A 7698-nucleotide genomic window follows, 5' to 3' on the forward strand; every position below is an offset into this window, starting at 1 on the left:
GAAGGCGGGGCCAGACAAAAAGGTCTCCACGGGCCGGATGAGAGGGCCTCGCGGGCCGCATCCGGCCCGCGGGCCGTAGTTTGGAGACCCCTGCTTTAGAATAAAGGAAATATAGGAGATATATACTTAACTAAAGAATTTGACTTACTACAGTATTAAATATGATTATATATTACCTTACATTACTACATTTGTAAACCTAAAATACAAATATAAAAAGAATAAAACTTTCTGTTCCAATATTTCCCCCTCTTGATGCCTCAAGAAAAGGAGGTTACTCACCTTCCTGTAACTGACGTTCTTCGAGATGAGCGTCCCTGGGGGTGCTCCACATCACGTGTAGAGCACCCCAACGCTTCTCGATGGATTTTTCTGAGCAATGTATTGGGGGCCGCGCATGCACTGCACGCGCAAGCCTCCCTCAGTACTATCGCGCTTGCGCGCCCAGTCTCTTCAGTTCCTTCTCTATCCGGAACCCGGCAAATAATATATTAAGATGCTATCAAAAGGGCATTCTGAAGTAGAGGGGAGGAAGGGAGGATAGTGGAGCACCCCTAGGGATGTTCATCTCGAAGAACGTCAGTTACAGGAAGATGGGTAACCTCCTTTTCTTCATCGGAGGCGTCCCTGGGGGTGCTCCACATCAGGTGACTACAAGCAATATTTTCTTATGGAGGCAAGGACTTCGGATCAGGTAAGTATGCCATTTGTAGTACAGCTTTTGCTAGTTTGGTATGCTGGAGGGGTCCTGAGGGAAGTGCATAATGTTTTGCACAGGTGTTTTCTGATGACCATGTGGCTGCTGCGCATATATCATGCAGTGGGATTTTCCTCAGGTAAGCAACGGACATGGCTACTGCCCTTGTGGAGTGTGCCCAAATCGGAATCGGCTAAAGTAGGCCGTTTAGCAAATAACAAGTAGCAATGCATTCTGAGATCCAATATGACAATCTCTGTGATTAAATTTGTTTTCCTTTACTATGATCTGCGATGGAGACGAAAAGTTGAGAAGAGGATCTGAAAGATTTTGTTCTGTTGATGTAGAAGGAGAGAGCCATTCTGACATTTAGGGTGTGCATCTGAGCTTCAAATGCATTAGCGTGGGGTTTTGGAAAAAATACTGGTAAGTACATTGTCTGATTCAAATGGAAAGGGGAGCGCACCTTGGGGAAGAATTTTTGGTGCAGTCGCATCATAACCTTGTCCTTAAAAAAGATTGTGAAAGGTGGTTCTGCCATCAGGGCAGCCATCTTGCTCACTCTCCTGGCTGATGTTATTGCTACCAAGAATGACATCTTTAAGGATTGTAGCGGGTTCACTCACTTTCCACACGGCTTCTTCCCTTAGGGTGGCTTGTGGGGAAGTAACCGGCTGTTCCAACGCCAATGTGTCCCCTTTGGATGAGGTGTTCTCTTCAAGGCACTACCCTCCGGCAGTGACCACTCTGATTTTGGTCTGCACCCCCTTCCAGGGGGGAGTCATTGTTCTTCCTTCAGTCCAGGGTCCTCCCTATTCCCTAGTACCCCCAGTTCTTCTTCCCGGGAACACCCAGCTCCCTCCAGGAACACACAGTTCCTCAGCACCCTCCAGGCCTCAGTGGCCCACTGCCAGTCCTTCTCTAGCCTTGTCTTAGGGTAGACTACAGTATCTCCCAGCCATTCCTCCCTGGCCAAAGGCATGCCTCTACCTGCCCGGTTGCCTCCTGCAACCATGTCTTGTGGTCTTATGGCCTGCGGCTTCCCTTACTCGAACTCCCCCAGCCTACCTCAGCTGTCTTCTTGCAAGTTGCGACTGTCTCCTTGCAGCCTGGCCTTTTAGGGCTGCCTCCATGCAATCCCCGCCCGCCATGACTGCCTCCTTGCAGCCCTGGGTCTCAGGCCAGGTAGCCTGGGTTTGCTAGGCTGAAGCCTTTCTCATTGCAGGCAGGCAGGCCGGTCTCTCTCCTTCTCCCAGGAGCTGATCTATACGACCTCCAGCTGGGCCCTCATTAGCTGCCTCAGCTGGGCTTCCCTGACTCCAGGTCTCAGCCCCTTAAAGGGCCAGTGCAGGACAATGCCCTGCCACATGATAGATGGCGTAGGGAACATGTCGCCATGGGTTCGAATGGCAGTTTTGTGAGAGTTGTTAATACCAAGTGTAAGTCCCAAGGCTCTTGAGGGAGTGCCATCTCTGGGAATAGAGCCTGCAGACCTTTCAAAAATCGCTTGGTTACTGGGTGTACGAAGACTGTGGTGTCTTCCACTGTTGTGTGGAAGGTTGCAATGGCTGCTAGGTGGACCCTGATTGAGCTGAGGAAGAGATGTGATTGTTTGAGATGTAACAGGTATTCCAATACAGCAGGAAGTAGAGTGTCTTGCGGTCATATGTTGCGAGAGGTTGGCCAGTGAACAAATCGAGTCCATTTGCTCATGTATGTTTTTCTTGTTGCAGGTGCTCTGCTTTGTAAGAGGACATCACGGACTTGTTGAGAGTACTGCAGTTCTATGCCCATGCACCATCTAGGTACCACGCCTTGAGATGGAGTGTGTGAAACTGTAGGTGAGGATACATGATCACTGGTTGATAGAGAATGCTGGGATCGTTCAGAAGCATGATTGGTTGATGTATTGCTAGCCTGTGTAGGAGGAGATACCACGGCTGTCGGGGCCAGCAGAGCACAATGAGGATAACTTTTGCTTTGTCATTCAGAATCTTTACAAGGACTCTGTTGAGGAGAGGAAATGGGGGAAAAGCGTAATGTAGGAGTACATTCTAGGTTATATCAAGAGCATCCCCGGAGGACTCTTTGCCCATGCCCGCCCAGGAGCAATAACTTGGGCATTTTTTGTTGATTGAGGTGGCAAATAAATCTATATCTGGGAAACCCCACCGGTTGAATATGTCAGTGAGAAGTGCACAGTCAAGTTCTCATTCGTGTTCTTGTAGAAGGGCTCTGCTGAGGACATCTGCCATTGAATTGAGGACCCCAGGAAGGTGGCAAGTGGAAATGCGAATGTCTCTGGCTAGGCACCAATTCCAAAGTGCTATAGCTTCCAGGCATAGAGTGTGTGATCAGGCACCACCTTGCCTGTTTATATAGAACATGCATGCAGTGTTGTCTGTGTATATTTTTATGTGTATGCCCGTGACATTGGGTAACAGTTCTTGGCATGCCAGGCAAACTTCCCTGAGTTCGAGGGCATTGATGTGGAGCATGCGGTCTGCCAGAGACCATAGGCCGTGTTCTATGTGGCCTTCTGTATGGGCACCCCAGCACATAAGAGATGCTTCTGTAGTGACAACTATGGAGGGGTCCAGGGGTCAAAAGGGGATGTCTATGCATAGGTTGTTTGATTTTGTCCACCAGTGTAGGGATGCTTTCACTGGGTGTGGTAGTGTGAGCATTTTGTTCATATGATGGACGTGTGGCTTATACTTGCGTCAAAGCCAACCTTGGAGGCATCTCATAAAAAGACGTGCATTTGGGACCACAGGATTGCATGATGCCATGTGACGTAATAGTTGAAGGCAGTCATAAACCCGTACTACTGGCATCTCTTGAAGCAATTTTGCCAGTTGACTGATGCGAGTGAGTCTGTCTGTCGGTAGAGAGGCTCTGGCTGTGATTGAATTGAGCTGAGTTACGATGAACTGGATTGTTTGGGTTGGAGTGAGTGTTGATTTGCTGTAATTTATTAGGAAGCCTAATGATTGAAGGCAGGTTATCACAGTTATGGCATCTTGATAACAGTCTTGACCGGTCCTCGCTTTGATAAGGCAGTCATCTAACTATGGGTAAATTGTGATTCCTTGTTTTCTGAGGTGAGCAGCAACAGCAGCTAGCATCTTCGTGAATACCCTTGGTGCAGTGCAGAGACCAAAGGGCAGTACTGTGTACTGGTAGTGTTGGAGACCTGAAGTGAAATGAAGAAAACGTCTATGAAAGGGGCAAATGGATACATGAAACTATGCATCCTGCAGGTCGAGAGAAGAAAACCAGTCACCAGACTCCAGAGCTGGGATAATAGTATTTAGGGTGACCATTTTGAATGTCTGTTTCCTTATGTATTTATTTTGTAACCAAAGATCAAGGATCGGCCTCCAACCACCTGTCTTCTTCTCTACGAGAAAATAATGTGAGTAGAAACCGGTTCCATGGAACTCTTGGGGTACTGGTTCTATGGCTCCTAATTTGAAAAGGTGGTCAATTTCTTGTTGTCATATAATTTCGTGAAAGGGGTCCCTGAAGAGGGATGGGGTGGGTGGTTGGGGAGAGCAGGGGGAGAGAAAAGGGATGGTATAACCTAGGGAGATAGTTTGGGTTACTCACTTATCAGTAGTAATAGATAACCAATTTGAAAGGAAAGGTAATAAACAAAATAGGAAAGGTTTGGAACCAATCTCAAGCTCTGGTGCATGTGGTGTAGTTTTACATTTCTCGACTGTTGTTTCAAATTTGCTTGCTGGGTTGGGATGAGCGGTTGGGGTTATTAGTCTGAGGGCACCGTCTGTGTTGCCTGCTGTGCCTCCTCTGTTGGTATGGGGCATGGTCTTGTCTCTGGTACTGGTAAGTGAGTTGTGGGTACCTGCGTCTCTGATATGGTTGGTACCTGTACTGTCTCTGTCTCGTCATAGGGGTTTGGATACTGAGTGACTGCAATATGGCTCTGAAATCTTTCATCAATTGGAGCAGTTCATTAGTTTGTGCAGAAAATAGCATTTCTCCATCGAATGGAAGGTCTTCTACTGATGGTTGCACTTGGCGGGGAAAAGCAGAAGAGTTGAACCATGACGCTCATCTCACAGTGACTGCTATTGCCGTAGTCCTTGTAGCTGTGTCTGCTGCATCAAGTGCGGCTTGCAGGGCTATTCGCAATATTATCTGGCCTTCTGAAACAAAAGCCTGAAACTGTGCCTTTTTGCTGTCAGGGATATCTTCAATAAAAGTATTGAATTTTGTATAATTATTCAAGTGGTATTTACTTAATAAAGCTGCATAGTTCGCCACTCTCATCTGAAGAGTGGCGGAGGCATAAACCTTTATTGTCCTTTTCGAATGGAGTGGAACGATATTGCTGTTTGTTTCTCTGCTGTGCAGTGTCTACTATGAGGGAGTTGGGTGGAAGGTGAGAAAAGAGGAATTGAGAACCTGTGGGAGGAACATAGTATTTTCGATCGGCTTTCCTACATGTTGGTGGGATGGATGCAGGTGTTTGCCATAAGGTTTTAGTGGGCTCCAAGATGACTGTGTTAGTAGGAAGTGCCATCTTTGTTGCTATACTGGGATGGAGGATGTTAGTGAGTTCATATTGAGAAACGTGACTCCATCCCTACTTTTGCCATGGGTTCTCAATAATTAAATTACAATGGCTATGATCCAGAGGGGCTCTACCTTACATGCTCTGTAAAATTTGATTCTCCTTCTTTTTAGTTTCCCCTTCACTTTCTCCAAATGTCCTGCAGCTACATTTAATTACTCTTTTTTATCTCAAACTTTTGTTTTTATGCTCCCAAATTAACCCGCTGCAGCGTACCCAAGTGAAACTGCCACTGCCAACCATCCTTCTGCATTTGTTCATACTTGTTAAAGGTATCTTTCCTTTACTTCTTAAGATCTCGTATTTGCCTGTGCCAATGCCGAGGTTTACAGATTTCTTTTCTCACTGCTGCTGCTGAACTTAACCCTCTCCGGGTCAAAGGGAGAGACACTAAGCTTCCCTCTGTATAACTCAGCACTCCTACCACCGAGCGTTTATACACCGGTATGTAATTCTGTGTATTTCCCTAGGCAGACAGTCCCTCTTGTCAAATGTAAATCCCTTCCAGGGTCAGAGCAAGAAGCACTAAGTTCTCCTTGACTGCGTCTAGACTGGCATGATTTTGTGCAAGTATTCTTGTGCAAGATTGCCAGTGTAGACAGCCACGTTAATTTCTTGCGCAAGAAAGCCCGATGGCTAAAAAGCCCTGACTTCCTGCTAACCTGAGACCCCTTAAAGGCAGACGCAGACTGCTGAGGCCACGAGACAGAAGCCCTTCTGGGACCTCTGGCCACAGCTCTGCCACATGGCCCCTGCTGTCCCCAACGCCACCCAGACCATGATGGCAGCTCCAGGGGAGGATCAAGCACCCGCACCCCCAGCACAGGAGGCCCCAAGGGGCAGAAAAAGACGGGCCCCATCCTGGTCCTCAGGGGAGCTGAAGGCACTGCTGGACTTGTGGCAGGAGGAGGAGGCCCTGCACGACACCCGTTCCTGTTGCCGCAATGCGGACATTTTTCACCGCATGGCCCAGGCGCTCGCCCACCAGGTTCATCCAGCCCAGACCCTGGAGCAAGTCCAGGCAAAAGTAAAAGAGCTGCACCTGGGCTATGTGCGGGCCAGCGAGGGCCAGAGGGCAGGAGCCAACACCTGCTCCCACTACCGACGGCTCCACCACATTCTAGGCCAGCCAGCACCGCAGGAACCGGACGTCCCTGTGGACCCCAGCATGCACCCCCCTCCCATCACCAGGACCACCGAGGCAGGAGAAGGAGACACCAGCAGAGGGTCGAAGGACGAGGCCAGCACTGCCACCCTGCAGTCCCCCTCCGGCATCCCCAACATCTCCCGTGCGTCCTCGGAAGCCGGGGCAGGATCCACCAGTGAGTGTTGCACTTTGCACTCACAAAGATGGCGGGGTGGGGCGGGGGACATCATGTCACTCAGGCCACATGATCTGCATGGGCTGTGTAGCATTAGGCAGTATGCAGCACGAGCAACCATGTGGCCACGGCAGGCAGCTCCAGGGCATGCCTGGAATCGTGCTACTCACACACATCCGGCGGGACCAGGGGGGAAGGGTGGATGCCGGCTGGAACCAGCTAGGGCCCCAGGGACTCAGGCCAGAGCCCGCACCTCTGCAAGGGTGCAGCACGCAGAACGGCACATTGTCCCATGCCTGGCTGTGAGGCACAGCCGGCTGCTCCTGGTAAAACCACAGTGTCACAGCCCGTGAGCGTGGCTCCCACTGAGCCCCTCACCTGCTCCCGGTGCCTTGGCTGGCCCCCCGAAGGAAGTCCCCACTGTGGCCACACATGTCCCTGGGCTACGTGTGTGAGGGCTAGCGGGAGGGGAAGGGGGGAAGCGCTCGGGCTGGCCCTAGGGCTGCTTGAGTTTTGCTGCAAGGATGGTACACTCATCAGTCACTCTCCTGGTTCTGTCTAGGAGACATCCCACGTGATGGGGATCTGAGAGCCCAGACCACGTCTGCTAGATGTGCTCCCAGGCATTGTGTGGGGATTCATCTCGCTCCCTGTCAAACACCATTGATTAGCCCAAAGCCTCACGGCCTCCAGTGGCAGGGAGCTCCACAGATTAACATAACACAAGCACCCTCCCACCCTCCAAGGGGCCAGGACACAGACCAGTGGTTACAATACATGAAGGAGGACCCTACTCCAACGGCGGTCCTGTATGCAACCATGCAACACGGCGGGGAGGGGGGTAACCGAGTGGGCCCAAGCCACACTACTGTGGTGTCACCTGGGCTCAGGGGTGGAGGGCATGAGGTGTGGGGACAGTGGCCAGGCTGCCTGACTGACCCATCCTTTCTTCTCTTCCCTGCAGCGGTACCAAGCACAAGCCGGGGACCCTCTAGCGCTGCAGCAGCGGCAGCAGCAGCAGCACCCCCAGCCGCCCAACCACCAAGGCGGCGGCTCCGCTACCGGGACCAGCTCCTTTG

The 7698-nt window shown here is 50.6% G+C and overlaps 1 long non-coding RNA gene across 1 annotated transcript; it reads left to right on the plus strand.

Annotated features, from left to right (window-relative positions):
- The first annotated feature begins 880 nt into the window (after positions 1-880).
- LOC142829224 (uncharacterized) lies at positions 881-3947 on the plus strand. Its single transcript, XR_012903640.1, has 3 exons — positions 881-1123; positions 2431-2538; positions 3810-3947. It is a non-coding gene; the product is annotated as an uncharacterized LOC142829224 (long non-coding RNA).
- Positions 3948-7698: the final 3751 nt, after the last annotated feature.

Source organism: Pelodiscus sinensis, chromosome 4 (assembly GCF_049634645.1).
Source record: "Pelodiscus sinensis isolate JC-2024 chromosome 4, ASM4963464v1, whole genome shotgun sequence".
Classification (NCBI taxonomy): domain Eukaryota; kingdom Metazoa; phylum Chordata; order Testudines; family Trionychidae; genus Pelodiscus; species Pelodiscus sinensis.